Source organism: Aptenodytes patagonicus, chromosome 1 (genome assembly GCF_965638725.1).
Source record: "Aptenodytes patagonicus chromosome 1, bAptPat1.pri.cur, whole genome shotgun sequence".
NCBI classification, from domain to species: Eukaryota; Metazoa; Chordata; class Aves; order Sphenisciformes; family Spheniscidae; genus Aptenodytes; species Aptenodytes patagonicus.
In genome coordinates, this window is record NC_134949.1 from 48,651,300 (window position 1) to 48,672,789 (window position 21,490).

The 21,490-nt window shown below is 47.1% G+C and overlaps 1 long non-coding RNA gene across 2 annotated transcripts; it reads left to right on the forward strand.

Annotated features, from left to right (window-relative positions):
- Nucleotides 1-1,989: 1,989 nt before the first annotated feature.
- On the forward strand, nucleotides 1,990-19,981 carry LOC143158249 (uncharacterized). Of its 2 annotated transcripts, none has more exons than XR_012994940.1 (3): nucleotides 1,990-2,083; nucleotides 2,492-4,260; nucleotides 19,818-19,981. It is a non-coding gene; the product is annotated as an uncharacterized LOC143158249 (long non-coding RNA). The 2 variants fall into 2 exon arrangements; XR_012994939.1 differs by lacking the exon at nucleotides 19,818-19,981 and adding an exon at nucleotides 10,073-10,956.
- Nucleotides 19,982-21,490: the final 1,509 nt, after the last annotated feature.

Sequence of the window (21,490 nt, forward strand, 5' to 3'; positions counted from 1 at the left end):
CCAAGCCGGGGGAGAAGGACAAAGACATTGAAACGACTGGAGGTCTTCTAGTCTCTCTAGGAGCCTATCGATTTGTTTGTAACCCAAGTATCAGCGGGTGGCCCGAAGGCTAACTGCAAAGGACAGTACCGCATGCCTGACCACTGGGACTTTGGCAGCGGAATAAAGCGACTTCTACCGGAATGACTTCACCTAAGTAGAGAATGAAAGTGCCCGCTGGGATCAAGGTGGGGAGTACTGGCGAGAGCTGTGAACAGAGAAACGATGTGAAAAGGCTGCCACAGTTCCGTAAGCCCTACCACTGACTGGGGCACAGAGGGGAAGGAAAATTCAGGAAAGCAGATGAGGGCCACGGATAATGAACTGTCAGTGGGCAGGAGCAGCCATAGGAGGAACGGGTCAACGCTGCCAAGAGCTATCCAAACAGGGGCTCTTTGTAGCTGTATAGCTGTGCCTAAATGAGGCGCGGAAGAAGGTACGGTCAGGAAGCATTAATTCCGTATTGGGTTTGCGTGGCAAGGTTTTGGTAGCGGGGGGGCTACAGGGGGGGCTTCTGTGAGACGCTGCTGGAAGCTTCCCCCATGTGGGATAGAGCCAATGCCAGCCGGCTCCAAGGCGGACCCGCCGCTAGCCAGTATGTGACAGAAACAACGCTGCAGACACCAAGGAGAGTGGAGAAGGAGGGGGAGGAGGTGCTCCAGGCGCCGGAGCAGCGATTCCCCTGCAGCCCGTGGTGAAGACCATGGTGAGGCAGGCTGTCCCCCTGCAGCCCGTGGAGGTCCACGGTGGAGCAGATCTCCACCTGCAGCCCGTGGAGGACCCCACGGTGGAGCAGGTGGATGCGCCCAAGGGAGGCTGTGACCCCGTGGAGAGCCGGCGCTGGAGCAGGCTCCTGGCAGGACCTGTGGACCCGCGGAGAGAGGAGCCCACGCTGGAGCAGGTTTGGCGGCAGGACTTGTGACCCCGTGGGGGACCCACGCTGGAGCAGCTTGTGGAGAACTGCAGCCCGTGGGAAGGGCTCAGGTTGGAGAAGTCCGTGGAGGACTGTCTGCCGTGGGAGGGACCCCACGCTGGAGCAGGGGCAGAGCGTGAGGAGTCCTCCCCCTGAGGAGGAAGGAGCGGCAGAGACAACGTGTGGTGAGGTAGAGGAAAGCGGGAGTAAAGTTGAGCCCGGGAAGAAGGGAGGGGTGGCGGGAAGGCGTTTTAAGATTCAGGTTTTATTTCTCATTACCCTACTCGGGTTTGATTGCTAATAAATTAATTTCCCGTCGTGTCCCCCGCCCCCCGAGGCGAGTGTGTTTTGCCCGTGAGGGTAACGGGTGAGTGACCTCGACCCACGAGCCTTTCGTCGTGTTTTCTCTCCCCTCTCCAGCTGAGGAGGGCAGTGATGGAGCGGCTTTGGCGGGCACCTGGCGTCCAGCCAGGGTCAACCCACCACAGACTGAAAGGTTGTCTACCGAGGCGCAGAGCCTGGCTAACAGGAGGAGGCCGCTGTCCTGGCGGAGGCAAAGTCGGACCCAGAGAGGTGCCCACGCCCTGGGGCCAGGGCATCCACGCCCCAGGCCCGGGCGTGTGGCACCCCGGCGAGCAGAAAAGACAGCCTGAGGAAAGGCTGCCAGGCCAGGGGAACGGCACCGCCGGCGGCTAACGGCCGCCGCCACGGCGCGCGAGCGGGCCACCACGCGGCCGCCTCAGCCCGGCGCCGAGCACAGCTGGGGCGGGGCGGCCCTGCCGCGGCGGGAGCCGCCGCTGTGGGAAGCGGAGCTGCCCCAGGCCCGCGGCCGGGCTGGGCGGCGGAGCCACCGCCTCGCCGAGGGCTGCTGGAGAGAGGCGACCGCGCCCCGCCCCGCCGTCCCCGGCGCTGGGGTGCGTCGCGGGGCTCCCGGCGGGCGGCGACGGACTCGGTTTCCCGCCGCGCACGGCGGGCGCGGGGCGGCGCAGGCGCAGTTCCGTCTCGGCGGCGGGCCGGCGGCGGGAGCGGGCGGGCGGGGCCATGAGGCGCCGGGGCGCGGTGCAGCGGCAGGTGCCGTGTCTGTTCGTGACCGAGGTGAAGGAGGAGCCGTCGGCCAAGCGGGAGCGCCAGGTGGCCGGGGCGGCACGGGGCCGGGCGGGAGGGAGGCGGGGCCGGGGCCGGGGCCGGGGCCGGGGCCGGGCGCAGGGGGAGTCGCTGGGCCGCGGGTAGCGGCGCCGCACGGCGGGGCGGAGCGGAGCGGAGCGGAGCGGAGCGAAGCCGGGGGGACGGGCAGCAGCACCGACCGTGTCAGACCCGCCCGGCGCGGCCCGGCCCGGCTGCGGGGAGGGGGACACCCGAGTGGGGAGAGGTTTCTCTCCAGACCTTGAGGGAAATGCACGGCAGCGTTTTCCATGGGGCTCCCCCCCCCGTAAATGCGGGGAAGAAAGGTCGTGTGGGAGCCGTTTGAGCTCTGTCCCGCTCCTTTCCTGCCAAGTGCACCCAGGTGCTCACCGTGACGTTGTGTTTGCTTTCTCTAAGTGTCGGGAACAGTCATGGCGAGGACTGAGGCCACTGCGACATGACCGCCCTGGGAGCTTGTGTAAAACCATCCTGCCGTCCCTGCCTGTGAGCCTTGTGGGGGAAAAATCAGCTTGTGTCTCTTCTTCCTTTTTTTTAAAAGAAAAGGTCTTTTTTTTGTGACCAAAGGAATATCAGGCCCATGACAGAAGAATTCATTTGAGGCTGTCAGACGCGGGATACTTACGAAGGTGAAAGTAATGGAGCCCGATCCAAGCTGTTTCTTCCCGAGATGTAAGAGGCAGTGTCGGGACAGATTGGGGTGGCATTCACCTGTCTAGCTCTAGACCTCCGACTTGTGTTTCCCGACTGCAGTAGCAGCACCTACTGCTGTCTGTCGGCTGCGTAGTGCACTTGAATCCATCTGGGTGACTTTCTCCCGTTGGTGTTTGGCTTCTGGACGGAAGAGCTGAAGTGGTTGCCAAAACGTCAGTAACGTAACTGTTGAACTCTCAGTACCAACACCACCTTGATAATGGTCGTGTAAGGGTAGCTCCCGACATTGTTGTTCCTTCATAGGGGACAAGCCGACAGGGGATTAGGTCTATACCAGTGTAGATGCTATTCTTCTTGTTTTTCAAAGCGCAGGCAAGGATAATAGAGGGGGTTATGACTGCTAGGGAAGAAGCGGGGTGGTGGTGGGAAAACCAACGGGCATGTTTCCTCCCTGCCCTGGAAATTTTCTTTTCCATGTCACCTTCGTGAAATCTTCCTGTATGCTGTATGTTGTGGTTCCACATGTGATGACTAAAATATGAAGCAGCCACGTAATGTCAGGCAAGCATGTAGAAGGTTGTTCTCGTTTTACGGCTTCCGAATTCTGTTTGGAGACTTTTGCAAGACAAGGACTCGCTTTGTGTTTTGCCAGCAGGAAGAGACCGTGACCAGCTTACAAGTGAAAATTGGCTGGGGCGAGAGGAGGGCGGGGTGATGGTTATCGAGGAGACTATTGGAATCCAAACAGAAGGGATTACATGTTTGCAGTGAAGGTGTTACAGAAGCCCTAGCTGCAGGAGTCCTCCTAGAAGTGTGGACTAGTTGTGGCTGGGTATTTGTTTCAGACCCCGGCCCACTTCCTTCTGTGCTCTTTGTAAGCGGGAAAGCGTTCAGTTGGCAGCACTGCTCCTAAGTATTTAACACCGGGACGCTTTTGCCACCTTGCATTCCGCAGGTCCGTGCATTGCACTAACACGGTGCCATTGACTTTCCGCTCCAAACTGAAAGCTCGGAGCAGCTAGTCACGATGAGTTTCTGTTGCCATCGTGAGGCAGGGAGACACATCTCAACATTTTGCAGCGTTGGACTGGAACCCTTCTAGTTTATATGCACTGTGTAAAGTGGAAGGCAAAGTCACCTCTAAATACTCATCAAGAACGATTAAAAGAGGGAGAGAGTTTGCAAGTAGATTGCCTTTGTTCTTTTGTCTTAGGGCATTTTCCAAAGCGTCATGTCTTGAAGAAACAAGGGTGTATTTCGACAGTATTAGAAATCAGCACTATAATGTGTAATACTGGACCTAGAGGGGGGCCAGCTGTAAGGAGCAAGAATCCGCACGAGACCGAGGCAGTAAGACAGCCCTGACGAGGCTTTAAAACACCTGTCTTCTTTTCAGCCGTTTCAAGTGTTGGCAACTGAAACTGTAACTGGAAAGGCGTTAGAGGCAGATACGTACAATGCAATTCCTACTGAAAAGGTGGCCGGAACCTGCTGTTACGTAACTGCCTATGAAGGTAGGAAGGAAGGTCCGTATGCAGGTTTCTCCTGCTGACTAGAAGCCTTGTTTTACTTAGTTTTCACTTTTATTGTATGACTTACTGGATTGCAGCTGTTGTGAATTCCAGCCTGCTTAAAGGTCTTGACCACAAAGTAACAGTTACCGTAAACATAGTAGGTGTTTCTAAAGTTGTTACAGATTTTACTCTCTGAAGTCCAGGAAGCATGGTCTAAGCGAGCATGCCAGTGGAGGAAGTATTCCCGTTTTAAAATTTCTTATTAGGAAATCTTCCTTGCACACTAGAATTTATGTGATAGAGGGTGCCTGATTTCCTTGGGGAGGATTACAAGACGTGTGGAGGTTGGGAGGAAAACGCGACGAGTGTGGTTCGCTGCATCGCTGGGGTTCTTGCCTTTACCTGAAATTGTGAGGAAACTTTGTATTACACCAGGCAAGATTCTAGGGCTAGATTTTGGATTGATCTACAGTAGTTAAGTGATGACTTTAAAGGGTGCCTTTGGGTATGAAATTTCTCTGGTGACGAGTGAGAAGTCCTATCTTGCCTTTTATGCGGTTGATTTCAGTACTCTGCAGGGTATGGTGACCTCAGGAAACTGCTGGTTTTACCCCTCTGGAAACTCCAGGGCAAGCCTGTCTATGGGCCGGGCTGGATGGAAAACCCGACAAACAAGCTGAAGAAAGGTGTCAACGATTCTCGTGTCTCGGGGCTTATTTTCAAGTGCTGTTAGTTTAAGCCAGCGTGGGGGACGTGTCATGCAGCGCGTATGTGAAAACACAGACACGCAGTCTTGAGGGCCTCCCTGCATGAAATGCTGAATATCCTCCCTTTCCTTGGGCTCCTCTTTGGGGCCCTCATGCCAGAGACAACCAGGCAGGAGGGGATTAAGGAACGTAATAGGGGATGCGTCTGTGGTCTGGAAAACACGCCTGTATTTTTTGTTGTTTTTGTGGGTCTTAGTGCCTTTGAAGCTGTGAAAGGGAAGTCTTGGATAAGGATTTGACCACACAAAGCACTGATCCCTTCCCTTCCGCTGGTCTCGGCCAAGAGCAGTTGAGAGCTGGCAGGAACTGTTACTATCTCGTTGAGCCATGTATTTATTGTAGAATCGTAGCATCGCTCAGGTTGGACAAGACCCTTAAGGTCATCGAGTCCAACCGTAAACCTAGCACTGCCAAGTCCACCGCTAAGCCGTGTCCCTAAGCGCCACGTCTGCCCGTCTCTTAAAGACCTCCAGGGATGGTGACTCCAGCACTTCCCTGGGCAGCCTGTTCCAGTGCTTGACAACCCTTGCGGTGAAGAAGTTTTTCCTCCTCTCCGATCTAAAGCTCCCCTGGCGCAACCTGAGGCCGTTTCCTCTCGTCCTGTGGCTTGTTACCTGGGAGGAGAGACCGACACCCACCTGGCTACAACCTCCTTTCGGGTAGTTGTAGCGAGCGGTGAGGTCTCCCCTCAGCCTCCTCTTCTCCAGGCTAAACAAGCCCCGTTCCCTCAGCCGCAGCACAGCACGGCACAGCACCGCCTGCGCCTGCTCAGGCTGACTGTGTTGTGGATCACTCGCTCCTCCATGCACAGGGCGCTGCCGGTTATGGAGTCGGGGGTAGGAATCGGAGAGAGGGGGAGGTTTTGCTGATTTGAGGTGCAGAGTGTTCTGCACATAACTTGAAAGTTGAAAGATGAGTTCAAATAAGGCATACTTTTATGCTTGTCAATTCAATGTAGTCAAAGCTCAGTGGAATTTATTTTAGCTAATTACAGTCCTGTTACAAGCAAGGGAAATAACGTCTGTAAAATGTAACACATCTTTATCTTTATGAGGTACATTTACTGTACAGTTATGAATATACAAACACTATTTTTAAACACAAGTTTCCATTCTTGTCAGTTTCTAAACGTTACAGTCTTTACGCCTTGTTTTGTGTACATCTTCTTTTCAGAATTTGCCATTTTATCAGCTTTGGTTTTTCCAGTTGATAACTTCCGTATTTCAATTTAGATTTTTCTTGTGAAGTGACGCACTCGCTTCATCTCTTTCTCCTGTCTACGTATCGTTCTCCTGTTCTGTTCGCTTCCACGTCTTCTTGGCTCTGCTGTCCAAATAGATATGCAGAACGTTTTGTGCATAATGTATTAGAGGAAAACTACGTGCTCTTTCAGAAACATTTTAAGAATTAAGCTTTCGGCGCGAGACACGAGATAGAGGCTCTAATCTCTGCTTTCAAGACGGCTGTAAAATGTATTCACGGTCCTTCGGGCATCTTGTGAAGGGTTTGTAGCCCGAGTCCTTTTATGAATTTGGACCTCGGCTGATCATCGTTCAGCTATTGCAGATGCTTCACGAGCAGCCAAGCAGAGGGACAAATAGATCGCGCTCATATAGTCTCTGCTCTGCTTTGCCCAGTGCTACAAGCCAAACCCCACTTCTTGTAGCTCCTCGCTTTAAAGGCGGGCACATCTTTTGCTTTCATGTCAGTAATATGGGGAAAAACTAGGAATCACGGGCTAGTTAGGCAGGCAAAATTACATGTCTGCAAACAAACAAAACTACTAACTGCTCTGTCAGAGTACTCGGCACTGCTTAGAATCTCGCGGGTTTTGGTTGGGGGAGTTTTAAGAGCAATTTTGAATTCCCTCGGTGGGGAGCGACATGCCACTTTTACTAAAAAGACTGAACTGTAAAAATTTCTCTCAAACAGTTACCTGAATGGTTGTTTTGAACCTGGCGAACGTTTTTGCATGTGGGGTTTTTTTCCTCCAAGTTGGTGCATTGTAAGATCCCGAGGTATATTTGTCTGTAGAAAAAACATACGCATTGTTTCTTAATTTCAGCTACCATTTCAGGAAAGACTCTCTCAGTCTGATGTGTGAATTCAATATTACGTTGGCTGAGGTGTCAATTAATGCATCGGGTGAGTCATACCTCCTCTCTGAAATACAAGCTAGTGTTAAATACAGACTTTCTCTCTAGTACTTTAAAGATCATTTGCCATCTTGCAGCGTTTTCAGCAGGCCCACAGGATCTTCCAAACGCGGCGGTTCTGCCACGGACGGCCTTGACTGGAAGAACGTGAATGTTGCTGTGTTGAAAATCTTCCCAAAGGCATCAGTTGCTGTTAGATTAAGTGAACCCGTAAGCCAGCCTCCTGTTTCATCTCTGGCTGTGCAAGCACTAGATGCAAGGCAATATTACGGTTGTGTGCTTGGCACTTGATTTTGCGCCAGAGTAAGCTGCCTACTGACGAACCGTTTTCTGTAAAATTTGGTTAAAACTTCATCTCATTAATACTCTTGTTTCCTGTTAATTCCAGCTTAATGCCACTGATTCAAATTATTAATTGCACAATAATCCTACAACTTTCCGTTGATACACAACATGTAAGTATTACCATAGTTTTCCGTTTGGGTCCAAAATCTCCTCTTTGTGTCAAGCTGATTCCTTTGTTTGGAGCGTTTCCCACCGTACGGCTCAGGTACTGCTGAAAAGAAAGGTAGCGAAAATGGTAACGGTCGCTCTTGTGACAAAAATGCTGCTCACCTTTTTTTTGAAATGTGCTCTCCTTTTCTTAACCTGGAAATTGGGTAAGAGGTATTCTTCACATTAAGAACGTTCTCTCTGTAATCTCTCTACCAATCTGTCCACATTTAATCAAAGCAGACATTCAAAGCAAAAAGAAAAGCCCCACAACTCTTCGTCCCCGAGACGAAGCAGTGATGTCGGGATTCATTTCACTTCACTTTATTCCTCTTAAAGCGGGGGTTACTCTGTCTGAAGGAGGTTCCTTTTGTTGGAAATTAAGGCAGGGAGGCACCTCAAGGTGGAGATGCAGCCCAGCTTAAGAGAGGAGACTGCAGCTGGCAAGATGAAATCACTTCCTCAACTTAGGATTGTTTCAATTATTTGCCACTAAATGCCTTGATGAAGTGACAGATGAAAAACCACAATGATCCAGAGTGACCGTGGAAAGGGAAAGTAGAAAGGCAAACAAAACCCAAATGAGGTACTAGATTGCGTGACGCTATAGCAGCAAGTTAAAAAAAAGCGAAAGGTGTAAAATTATGGTTGCATCTGCAACAGACTGCCGAAAAGAAAGATACAAGACTCAGAATGCCACCTGTAGGCTTCTTGTCAAATTGATGGCATAGTACGTCCTATCAAGAGGACAGTAGAGTATTTCAATCGATACATTTAAATCGAAAACAGACGTTTGAAGTAGACCCAAGGCCTTGTTTATTCAAGATGAGAAATAATCCTAAATAATGGCAATAATCAGAAAGCCATCACAATCAAAACTCCAGTGAAATCCTAGTTGTGGCAAAATGCCGCGCAAAGCAAGGTCATTCGTCCCCTGCTGGGAGGAGGAAAAAAGTTGGACAAGAAACGCTTCTTGAGAGGAGACTGAAACTCTACTGCAAAACTACTTCTAGTACTATTGCTATCAATAGTTAGAGCAAAACGAGAAGCTAAAGGTGGACTATTCCGAGGTTTATGAAATACTTCAAAAGAAGAAATCACCTAAGAGGTGCTGTAAATAGTGGGGGTCAGTACGTTAGTGCACATCAGCGCATCATCGCGTTCATCCCTCTTTGTTGGCAGAGAAATGAATTCCTGCTGCGACGGTGGCTCAATTACTGCTCATGAATATTCTGTCTGACTAACTGTAAAGCTTTACAAAGCTTTACGTTTCTGCCTGTGGATACTGCTGCAATCTACTTAGGACAGTTGTGCGGGATCAAATTTACCCTTGCCCGTAGGTAGGCATGAATAGCGTCACATTCACCTGCGGGGACAAAATCGAAAGCAGCACAATACAGACAGGTAAATTGGAGGCGTTTTAAGAATGCTGCGTAAGCAGGAGCCCACCTGTAGATCCGTTGGACGTTGGTTCTTGGCTGACGGTGACAGTACGGTAGACTACGTATGCTGATCTTGGAGGTCCTGAAGAATTGGAATAAGTCTTTCTTCCAGTTTCCCTCACGTAAGGGATAGAAGCAGCAGTTCCATCATCCTTACCCCGACCCCTCTGTCGGTCACCTGGTTTCACTGTGGGGTCGGAAGTGTGAATTCCTAGAAGTGAAAAAAAAAACAGGAATGTTGTGCTATTACTCAGAAGGTGACATATTGCGGGAGACTGGAGGCTGGAAGACAAGATGAAAAAAATGTTCTTTGTGGATAGTCCAATCCAAATACATTCAGTTATTTTATTTACCACCGGACGTCCAGCAAGGAGAAGCTGATGCTGAAGTATATTACCTCCATTTTCAAAGGATCTGCGATCTGTTCTGGGAATACGCTCTGTTGGTGCTCTCCTTCCGGAAGTCTCTGCGCCCCTTTTTGTGTTAGTACGTTTTGTAGGAGTTGTAGTACCCTCACCTGGAAAGGCAACAGAAAGAATGTTTTAGCTGCTCGTGTGTAAGCCCAGGGAACGGCACTGCCGTTCTCTTCCTCCCACCTCTGTGAGCTAGTGATTAGCTTAGTGCAATTTCCTGTAACCTCTCGTTTGATATTCTTCTTTCTCTCTTGTTAGTTATTTGGATCCTGTCGAGCGTAGCTGATGCGTAGCTCTCATGCTCTCTAATACCATCATGCACAGGTTAAAGAAGACTCTGGCTCCAAAGTAAAGAACCAGCTACACGTTACCGGCTCGTTCTTTAGCTTCTCACTGCTCAGGAACGATATCTGTGAGCCCTACCTGATGGAATTTATGGTATTTTCAAGATGCGTGCCTTAGCCTCAGAGAACTAACTGAATTGAAGAAATGCTTTGGGGAAACATCTCTGTCCTTTTCTCTGAACGTGTCTGTATTTTCAGACTGTCTCAAGAGCAGCTGTGAACACAACCCCCTCATCCACTACTGTCCTCTAAGCGCTGACTGCCTGCCCAGCTGGATCCTTTCTCTACACTGCATAGGTGGTATGCGCACCTCTGGAACGTCCATGGTTGAGCCCACGGAGACCAGTGCACTCTGAAGGACACCTTCTGGCTGAACTATGAATTACTTCCTCTGTCTGTAGCATCTAGATACGTCCTGGACATGGGCGCTTGGTGAACATAACAAAATACTACCCATGAGGAGGCTAAAACTGTAATAGCATTGGTCGCATAGGTAAGCCCTCTTCAAACGACAAACAGAACTCCACAGGGAAGGTTGCAGTATACAGTAGCCACAGTGCTCTTCACCCGGCCCCTGCTACTCTGCGGGAAGACGTGGCTTTGCCTGTTGTTGCTTTTCCCCTGCGAATGTCAACAAGCACCTTTTGTTCCCATCAGTTCAGGCCAGAATGCAGCAGAAATTCTGTACTTCTGCTTCAGTTTATGGGGCAGCTTAAAGCCAAAACAATCAGAAAGCCATCACAATCAAAACTCCAGTGAAATCCTAGTTGTGGCAAAATGCCGCGCAAAGCAAGGTCATTCGTCCCCTGCTGGGAGGAGGAAAAAAGTTGGACAAGAAACGCTTCTTGAGAGGAGACTGAAACTCTACTGCAAAACTACTTCTAGTACTATTGCTATCAATAGTTAGAGCAAAACGAGAAGCTAAAGGTGGACTATTCCGAGGTTTATGAAATACTTCAAAAGAAGAAATCACCTAAGAGGTGCTGTAAATAGTGGGGGTCAGTACGTTAGTGCACATCAGCGCATCATCGCGTTCATCCCTCTTTGTTGGCAGAGAAATGAATTCCTGCTGCGACGGTGGCTCAATTACTGCTCATGAATATTCTGTCTGACTAACTGTAAAGCTTTACAAAGCTTTACGTTTCTGCCTGTGGATACTGCTGCAATCTACTTAGGACAGTTGTGCGGGATCAAATTTACCCTTGCCCGTAGGTAGGCATGAATAGCGTCACATTCACCTGCGGGGACAAAATCGAAAGCAGCACAATACAGACAGGTAAATTGGAGGCGTTTTAAGAATGCTGCGTAAGCAGGAGCCCACCTGTAGATCCGTTGGACGTTGGTTCTTGGCTGACGGTGACAGTACGGTAGACTACGTATGCTGATCTTGGAGGTCCTGAAGAATTGGAATAAGTCTTTCTTCCAGTTTCCCTCACGTAAGGGATAGAAGCAGCAGTTCCATCATCCTTACCCCGACCCCTCTGTCGGTCACCTGGTTTCACTGTGGGGTCGGAAGTGTGAATTCCTAGAAGTGAAAAAACAAACAGGAATGTTGTGCTATTACTCAGAAGGTGACATATTGCGGGAGACTGGAGGCTGGAAGACAAGATGAAAAAAATGTTCTTTGTGGATAGTCCAATCCAAATACATTCAGTTATTTTATTTACCACCGGACGTCCAGCAAGGAGAAGCTGATGCTGAAGTATATTACCTCCATTTTCAAAGGATCTGCGATCTGTTCTGGGAATACGCTCTGTTGGTGCTCTCCTTCCGGAAGTCTCTGCGCCCCTTTTTGTGTTAGTACGTTTTGTAGGAGTTGTAGTACCCTCACCTGGAAAGGCAACAGAAAGAATGTTTTAGCTGCTCGTGTGTAAGCCCAGGGAACGGCACTGCCGTTCTCTTCCTCCCACCTCTGTGAGCTAGTGATTAGCTTAGTGCAATTTCCTGTAACCTCTCGTTTGATATTCTTCTTTCTCTCTTGTTAGTTATTTGGATCCTGTCGAGCGTAGCTGATGCGTAGCTCTCATGCTCTCTAATACCATCATGCACAGGTTAAAGAAGACTCTGGCTCCAAAGTAAAGAACCAGCTACACGTTACCGGCTCGTTCTTTAGCTTCTCACTGCTCAGGAACGGTATCTGTGAGCCCTACCTGATGGAATTTATGGTATTTTCAAGATGCGTGCCTTAGCCTCAGAGAACTAACTGAATTGAAGAAATGCTTTGGGGAAACATCTCTGTCCTTTTCTCTGAACGTGTCTGTATTTTCAGACTGTCTCAAGAGCAGCTGTGAACACAACCCCCTCATCCACTACTGTCCTCTAAGCGCTGACTGCCTGCCCAGCTGGATCCTTTCTCTACACTGCATAGGTGGTATGCGCACCTCTGGAACGTCCATGGTTGAGCCCACGGAGACCAGTGCACTCCGAAGGACACCTTCTGGCTGAACTATGAATTACTTCCTCTGTCTGTAGCATCTAGATACGTCCTGGACATGGGCGCTTGGTGAACATAACAAAATACTACCCATGAGGAGGCTAAAACTGTAATAGCATTGGTCGCATAGGTAAGCCCTCTTCAAACGACAAACAGAACTCCACAGGGAAGGTTGCAGTATACAGTAGCCACAGTGCTCTTCACCCGGCCCCTGCTACTCTGCGGGAAGACGTGGCTTTGCCTGTTGTTGCTTTTCCCCTGCGAATGTCAACAAGCACCTTTTGTTCCCATCAGTTCAGGCCAGAATGCAGCAGAAATTCTGTACTTCTGCTTCAGTTTATGGGGCAGCTTAAAGCCAAAACAATCAGAAAGCCATCACAATCAAAACTCCAGTGAAATCCTAGTTGTGGCAAAATGCCGCGCAAAGCAAGGTCATTCGTCCCCTGCTGGGAGGAGGAAAAAAGTTGGACAAGAAACGCTTCTTGAGAGGAGACTGAAATTCTACTGCAAAACTACTTCTAGTACTATTGCTATCAATAGTTAGAGCAAAACGAGAAGCTAAAGGTGGACTATTCCGAGGTTTATGAAATACTTCAAAAGAAGAAATCACCTAAGAGGTGCTGTAAATAGTGGGGGTCAGTACGTTAGTGCACATCAGCGCATCATCGCGTTCATCCCTCTTTGTTGGCAGAGAAATGAATTCCTGCTGCGACGGTGGCTCAATTACTGCTCATGAATATTCTGTCTGACTAACTGTAAAGCTTTACAAAGCTTTACGTTTCTGCCTGTGGATACTGCTGCAATCTACTTAGGACAGTTGTGCGGGATCAAATTTACCCTTGCCCGTAGGTAGGCATGAATAGCGTCACATTCACCTGCGGGGACAAAATCGAAAGCAGCACAATACAGACAGGTAAATTGGAGGCGTTTTAAGAATGCTGCGTAAGCAGGAGCCCACCTGTAGATCCGTTGGACGTTGGTTCTTGGCTGACGGTGACAGTACGGTAGACTACGTATGCTGATCTTGGAGGTCCTGAAGAATTGGAATAAGTCTTTCTTCCAGTTTCCCTCACGTAAGGGATAGAAGCAGCAGTTCCATCATCCTTACCCCGACCCCTCTGTCGGTCACCTGGTTTCACTGTGGGGTCGGAAGTGTGAATTCCTAGAAGTGAAAAAACAAACAGGAATGTTGTGCTATTACTCAGAAGGTGACATATTGCGGGAGACTGGAGGCTGGAAGACAAGATGAAAAACATGTTCTTTGTGGATAGTCCAATGCAAATATGGGTTGTCCGTATTTGACCCTAAGAACAGACATTAACTGGGTGGTGCTAAATCGTCTACCAGTTTAGTAAATAGAAATGAATAAGCCACCTGTTTTCTCAAAATACCTTTTCCTGTTACTGTGTTAGGTGAATTTCGTGGCTCCTCAGAAATCCATTTCTTTTCCTTTCCTTCTTTACAGTGATGGTTCTTTAGCAGCTCAGTGTGGTTCGTTGCTGAGGGATTAAAAGAACACATACTTACTTTCCTAAAAAGCACACAAGAATTTCATTATCCAAAAATGCTGTGGTGATTTGAAAACCTGATCTCCCACTTCATACACAGGTCTTCTTGGGTGGAAGATGGTTTTACCTGTTAATTATTCTAAAGGTATCATTCCCCAAAAGGGAAGCAAAAGTGGCTAGATTTCCTCTGGCAGAGTTCACGGTCGCACAACCGTGAAAGCAAACTCAAAAATTGACTACGAACACAAAGACCAACACTACTTTGACCTCATACAATTGCTTTGACCAGTTCTGGCTCAGAATGCTTCTCATTATGAATTAGAAAATCTTCATGAATACTGTATTTAGGGTTTACAGTTTAAAACTACAAACATTTGCTTTAATCCACGTACACATTTGCAATGACTGGGAATCAGAAGTTGCATGCAATTTACGCGTGTGTCGCGGGGGAACAAATCCTTTCCCAAAGTCACAGTGTGAGATCTAAGTGGGAACCCAATGCAAACGGACTCCAAAGCACAGGGTGACAACTTGTGAGCTTGAACTGCGTGTCGTTACAAGGTGACTCAGTTAGCAACAAAACAGGAACGTTAACACGTTCCTGTCTGCCGGTGCTTAGCTCTCATCCCTTGCGCGAGAGGTATGCTTTGCCTCTGTCTCAGTTGTATCAGTTCAGCTATGTGTTGTCCTACAAACTGAACAACTAACATGACGTGGCATAAAAAATAACTTCAGTTTATAAAAGGATTATTTTAATCCTCAGGCACTTCAGTGATACAGTTTACGGCATGGGCCCACACATAGTTTTAACAGCTGGACTGGCATTGCTGACATGCTGACAAACTGCATTGCGGAAACACCGATGAATGGCTCAAGAGTCATCCTTCCTATAGTAGCTTTACCTCCGATGTCAACAGACCTAGTAACGAAGGGCATTATTCTGTAGGCATTTCTTTTTTATAACTCCACAGAACCATTTCTTTTCCAAAATTAAGCAGGAAAAAAATCAATTGCAATCAGCATAGAGGATTTTTTTTTTTTTTTTAAATAATCCTAAACCAAGCAGAATCATAAACAGTGTTTTTGATTGTTATAACTAACAGTGCAGCATGGGAAAGAGCCTCTAGCACATAAAGAACAAAGAATACCTCAAATACGAAATGGTGAGGTTTAATGCGTGCATGTTCAGTTATTTACCACCAGATGTCCAGCAAGCAGAAGCTGATGCTAAAGTATATTACCTCCATTTTCAAAGGATCTGCGATCTGTTCTGGGAATACGCTCTGTTGGTGCTCTCCTTCCGGAAGTCTCTGCGTCCCTTTTTGTGTTAGTACGTTTTGTAGGAGTTGTAGTACCCTCACCTGGAAAGGCAACAGAAAGAATGTTTTAGCTGCTCGTGTGTAAGCCCAGGGAACGGCACTGCCGTTCTCTTCCTCCCACCTCTGTGAGCTAGTGATTAGCTTAGTGCAATTTCCTGTAACCTCTCGTTTGATATTCTTCTTTCTCTCTTGTTAGTTATTTGGATCCTGTCGAGCGTAGCTGATGCGTAGCTCTCATGCTCTCTAATACCATCATGCACAGGTTAAAGAAGACTCTGGCTCCAAAGTAAAGAACCAGCTACACGTTACCGGCTCGTTCTTTAGCTTCTCACTGCTCAGGAACGGTATCTGTGAGCCCTACCTGATGGAATTTATGGTATTTTCAAGATGCGCGTCATCATCGTACCTAAAGCCTCAGAGAACTAACTCAGTTGAAGAAATGCTTTGGGGAAACATCTCTATCCTTTTCTCTGAATGTATCTAACGGTAAATAAAGACATGTCTTAAAAGCTGTAGTCGTGTATTTGTTACTGATCCCGTGTCTGGAGTCTAACTGTATCCAAATACTTGCCAGAAATAGCTTTTCAAAACTATTTCAATAACAAACATTTTAAACGTCGAAATAAGAAGAAAACAATTTTGCCCGATTCTTTTGAACGGTTTAGGCAGGCAAAGACCGTCAGTCGAAAAAGCATGACACGGAGACAATTTTTCCGTTCCCGCTTTTTATGAGCACATCCTCCTACTCAACTCTGCTTTACATAAAACAGTATTATCGCGGTTTTATCCCTGAAATTTACACTACTGTGAAACTAAACAATTTATTTTTTTTTTAATTAGAAGTAGCAGGTCATCTTTTTGCCCAGCAATTTTTGATGACTGATCGACTGATGACTCTGGTGTCTTGTTATATTAAGAACATCTCTCCCTCTCCTAAAATGGAATTAGATAGTACTTACTCACTAAAGCAACGAATACAGATTTTTCTCGGTCACGCCACTTGGTCAAGAATGAAGGAGAAACGTAGTAAGGGAGGTAAATACTTACTAATCTGTATTCCTTTGAGCTTGATTCTGTTGGGTAAAGCCCAACATTCAAAACAAAATGGAACTCTTTTGCGGATCTCTTTCAGAAGACGCTTCAAGGGGGTATTTATTTAATCTAAATTTAGTTCTGTAGAAGTTTGATGTGTCGCTCCATTTCCTCAGCTAGACACCCAAGACAGCCAGCAGCGAGCGCGGAGCACCTCTGGGAAAGTGACTCATCTCCCCTTTCTTTGGCACTATCTTATGATGCAAGAAATAGCCCCCTAAGAGTGCCTGTCTCTCTCCATTTACAACGCAGAGCCTAGACGAGAAATTTAAACTACATTCCTAACCTTAGGGGGGTTAAAATTAGACTACACAAATCTTGATCTTGAAGAAAAATTATATGAAAGACCTATGTTGTGTATCTCAGGACAGTACGCATAGGGTTAATAGCCCATTTCTACCTTTTCCATCTGCAATCGATGCAGGTAGTCACCACGTGTGTGACACTGTACACACACACACACACACATATATGGGGAAAACTTACTGAGGCACTGTTATGCTCTTTGTAATAGGCTACCTTTTATTGTCACTAAACTAAAAAAGCGTGGAGGCGGGGCAATCTGTGTAATAGTTTCTCCCTGCAACAGTAGTTTTAAAAGTGGTAAACATTGTCCAAGAAGATGAAAAGTACTTGCCTTTCTGCAAGTCTCGCTCGGTAGCTTCCAAGGGTAATAGCTCGTTTTCCCGAGGCGAAGACGCAGTTTTTGTGGATTGCTGTTGGTGAGGGTACTGAATCCTGTAATACTCTCCTAGACGTACCCCAAGAGGGAAAAAAAACCCAACGTTTACTCTCTTGTCAGCACTGCTGTTTAGGAAAGAGTGGCTAATTTCATATTTACCAGATTTATAGCATATTTCCTTTATTGCTCTTTCCTCTTCGATGTCTGCAGCAGTCTTAGGCACCCAGTCAGAAACATCTGTAGGAGATATTTTTAGAAGCTTACTAGGTATCTATACAAAGCCCTTCAACACTTCCTGATAATCAAACACCATAAGGAATTCCATTTCGGTCACGGTTTTGGTTTTTCTGACCGCAACCTCTCTTTCTGGACAGAAAAATGATTCCTTAATGTTAGGCCTTTCCAAGTGCAATGGAATTGCAGTTACCACACGTATTAAGAAGCTAACATTTGTTGATTTCAAATGCTTCAAAAACATCTTCAGTAGCCATTGCCAAAATAATCCTTCTTCCTTTACACCCAAAAGGAAATCTTCTGATTAAGCATGTCAGCAGGGAGTGCTTGTCACAAGACCTCTGCCCAAAGTTACTCTCCTGTAATGTCGGCCGGCAGAGCTGGTGAAGTGAGTGCTCCTTACCCGTCTCGGTTAAGGCTACTAAGATCAGCAAAGCCCTACTTTGTATATTGCTTAAATTAATGCGGCTTACTCAGACTGAAAGCGAGTTAGGAAGCGCTAACAGGCAGCCCTGCCAGCCAACCTGAAGGGCAGGGGGAAAGTGAAAAGCAGCTTGGGGCTGCCTGAGAACTAGCACAGTAATTTGCGGAGTGCACGCGTGAGAGTCGGTCGTTCTCTGACTTTCGCTCTCCGGGAATGTGCAATTCACTCCTGCCCTGTGAATCTCTCCTCTCCCAGTGAGATACAGTCAACGGTTTAACTACATTGTAGAAATGAAAAAAAAACCAAAAAACCAAAAAACCCACACATACACATTCAGTTAAACTAGTGCAGAGTTTTGCATGGATTCTCTTTGCTAGGTTTAAGAATAACTTTCTGTAATACAATGGGACTGCCTACAGAGTTTAGGAAATCAGTTGAACAAATCATTTAAGTGGAAGTCACACAACTCTCTCTTGTGAACAAACCTGTGACTTCACCTTCAGTGACGAGTGCGTACAGCCCCTGTTCAACAGTTTGTTTCCCAGCAAAGAAGTACCTGGTTCCTAAACTTGCAATTTCGTCCCCGAATTTCGAGGCATTTTGGGGGGTATTTGATGGCCATCTGAACCGTGGAGCACATTTTAAACTCTATTTAATGAAAGAGAGGTAGGCGAATTACAGCCCTATTGAAATATACAGCTAGGCATTTGACAGGAGTCAGAACGTGCTGCCTCACTCACATCTGGTGACTACCAGTTCCGATACTTTGAAGATTAGCGGGGAACTATTTCAAAAACTTGTCAACAAGTCTTTTCTAAAAATGTAACGGTTATTGTAATCGATCAGTTGTGAAGTACATTGCGAGAGTCGAAAAAGCCCACTCTACTTGCTTGTAAAAGAAAGAAAAAAACTGTTTACAGTTCTCTTCCTCTTCATCGTCCTCTTCATCGTCGTCTTCGTCGTTGAGGTTTATAATCAGTGGAGGGTGAATTGGGAATAAAAGATTCTCTTGATTTCTGAGTGATTCTTGACGATGGGCTGGATGCAGAATCCCTCCTTGGACACCCTGTTGCAACGGGGCATCTGCAGAAAAGAACATTGCATTTATTTTATGAGGAGGGAACTAGAATATCGCACCCAGGTTGAGACCAGCAGGTATAGTTTTGAAACCATTCTCATACTGAAGGGATCATTAAATAGGCAGGTTGTGCCTTTTAGGAAAAACCTTCTGCGGAGGTTGGCAAAGGAGCATCTTCCAACTACAGAAAGTATGAAAAAACAGAGAGAGATTGACAACCTCGGGAGGCGTGTGATTAGGAATACCTGGGCTGAAGAGAGCAAATGGGTTGAGGACCCCGCCTGGGCAAATATTTTAAACATGCCGAATAATAGGCAGGCCTGTATCACTCCCCACGGCATCAGTTTTGAAGAATTTAGCAGTGCTAAGCACAGGATTAGCCCGTTTTAGCCTGCAGACTTTTTTTTCCCTATCAATTTTCTGAATCACAGCTCTCTTGACTAAGTACAAAATGTAGATTTTGAGAAAGGCTATGAAGTTCGTGAAAATAATTTACACTGAATCAGGAGAAAGTCAGAAAAGATACTCTTTTCCTTAGGCCTTTGTATCTACCCATAATGTAATCTACCCAGCAAAACTATTTCAGCACTGGGATAGCATTTTCTGAGAGCCAGGAAATGCAACGGTCCGAAAAGAAAAATGATGAAAAATGGTGAGTCTGATTGCGTTGTTCAAGCTGACCAACGTGCAGCTATAGACACAATCAGGGTTCTGTGCATTGTATTCAAAACATTGAAGTTGGATATGTTGTCCAGTTTCAGAGGAATAAGACGAGGCATGGGCATCTTCCTGTATTCCACTTGTTGTTATTCTTGTGCACCTCTTGCTTGCCTACGAGCAGCGTGTGTATCATATTAAGCCCATTTTAATAACACTGCTGCAGATGGGATTTGTTGTGTCTCAGGCGAGAGAAAGTAAGAGACAACACTTTAGCTTGGTAGAGCCTTTCTCAGTGTCCCCAACAGGATATTCTCAGCTCCGGGTAGCGTAAGCCAAATCAAACTTAAGTCAGCTTAACAAGATTTCTAAGCATGAAAACGAATAAATGCAGTTTTAATGTTTGCAGTGTTCTTGTGGAGCACACGGACTCTGAATTTATGCACATTGCCGTAAAAAGAAAAAGGGTTGCGTCCATTTTCTCGTTCTGATCGTTGGACGTTGCTCTTCTACAGGATACCCTTGTCCGTAGTGCCTCTTGGGCATAGTCTCTGACTCACACCGCACCCACAAGCGTGCCTACGTGGTGTTTACGACAGCACTAGCTGCCAGGGGCCGGTGCTGTGGATGTGGGAACTGCACTAAGAGCAGTACGGGCACTCGTCGAAACAGCGCTCAAGTTCTTGCCATGGTCCTATGTGGTTAGTTAGGCTCAACACGCCCAGCTACGACAGGCTGCCTTTTCCCGGGGGAACTGCAGGAACACAAGGTGTTTGCTTCTGACTAGAGGTCTTTCTGGACTTCTCTTCTGACACCTGTCTCCAGCTCCGGAGATCAGGCCCACGAACAACTACAGTTCAGTCCACTTGTTCACGCATCTGTGACAAGTCACGCTGACTTGCTCTCCCTCCTGCTTCCGCCTGATTTCTGACACCTGTCTTGGTTCCCTGCCCTGGACTCTTTCCCTGTTCCAGGTTCCAGCTGTCTACCCGGACTCCTGCTAGACAAGAGCTCCTCTTCGAAAGGGAAAAAGGAACCCAACTTACAGTGGTGGTTTTTTCCGCAAATACTCTGACTTTCAGATACTGTACTGCCCACACACTGTTACTGTACTTCAATAGCCTGCATCCAATGTTCAAGCCTGAAGAATTTATTCAGAACGATGAACTGGAAATACATCTGCACACACAGCACTGTAATCTGATGTTACCTCTACAAGGGGTGGCTCATCCAGGTAACATGTTGTGCTCCGTCAACAGATATTGCTACTAGCGGCCCTACCAACCTCCTCCCCCCACCACACACACTACTTTTTGTTTCTCTTAAGTGGTTACCTGCCTACTAACCATTTTCGCTACTAGAGAGATTTAATCCAGCCAATACCCCAGCAAAGCAACAGTCTTCCTCCACGGATCTCAGCAACCTAAACCGCCGTTTGTGACTTTGTCTTTCGTGTAACTGATAGTTAGGAAGATCCGTAACATGACAGCTAAACAAGTTGATGTGGCAACCCTACTCAAATGCCAATACAATTCCTTTCTTTGCCTTGAGCTTGCCGGGATAGCACATCATACCGCATCGGTTTGCCATGGTACATTTCTTGACCTTAACATATATATTACCTAAGCACTGGAAGTAAGCACCGGAAGGACATTTGCGTGTATTAATGAACAAACTGTTGAGAAAAAAGAGTTCTACTCACTGTTGCTAGGTGGCAAAAAAAGTCCATTTATAATACGAGGTTTGCTGTGACGGAAGGCACAACTGATCCTCACACAGCCTACGGGTTGTGTTTCCCACAAACAGGAGATGTTGCTGTACTTTTGCTGCAGGAGAAAACGGTTTTCAGATATTGTGAATAAAACACTAAAAACGGACTAAATGGATCAGCACGCGGTGTACTGCTGTGATGAACATACGACTAAGACTTTGCGGGACCACGCTCTGATGTTTTGGAACATTTACAGTTATCTTTAAAGTTATCTTCAGCTCCAGATACCCCTGAAGTTATCTCGAGTTAGGTCTATGGAGCTTTCATGGTGTAAAACTGTTCCTAGATAAGAATAGGAGTAAAGCAGTCTACTTACTGTGCTGCAGACTTTTCGTGAGATGCTGGGAAGAAAAAAAATCTGTTAGTCACTCAATTGACAGGTGGCCGCCTTTCCGTTCCTGCGCAGTGGGCTAATCA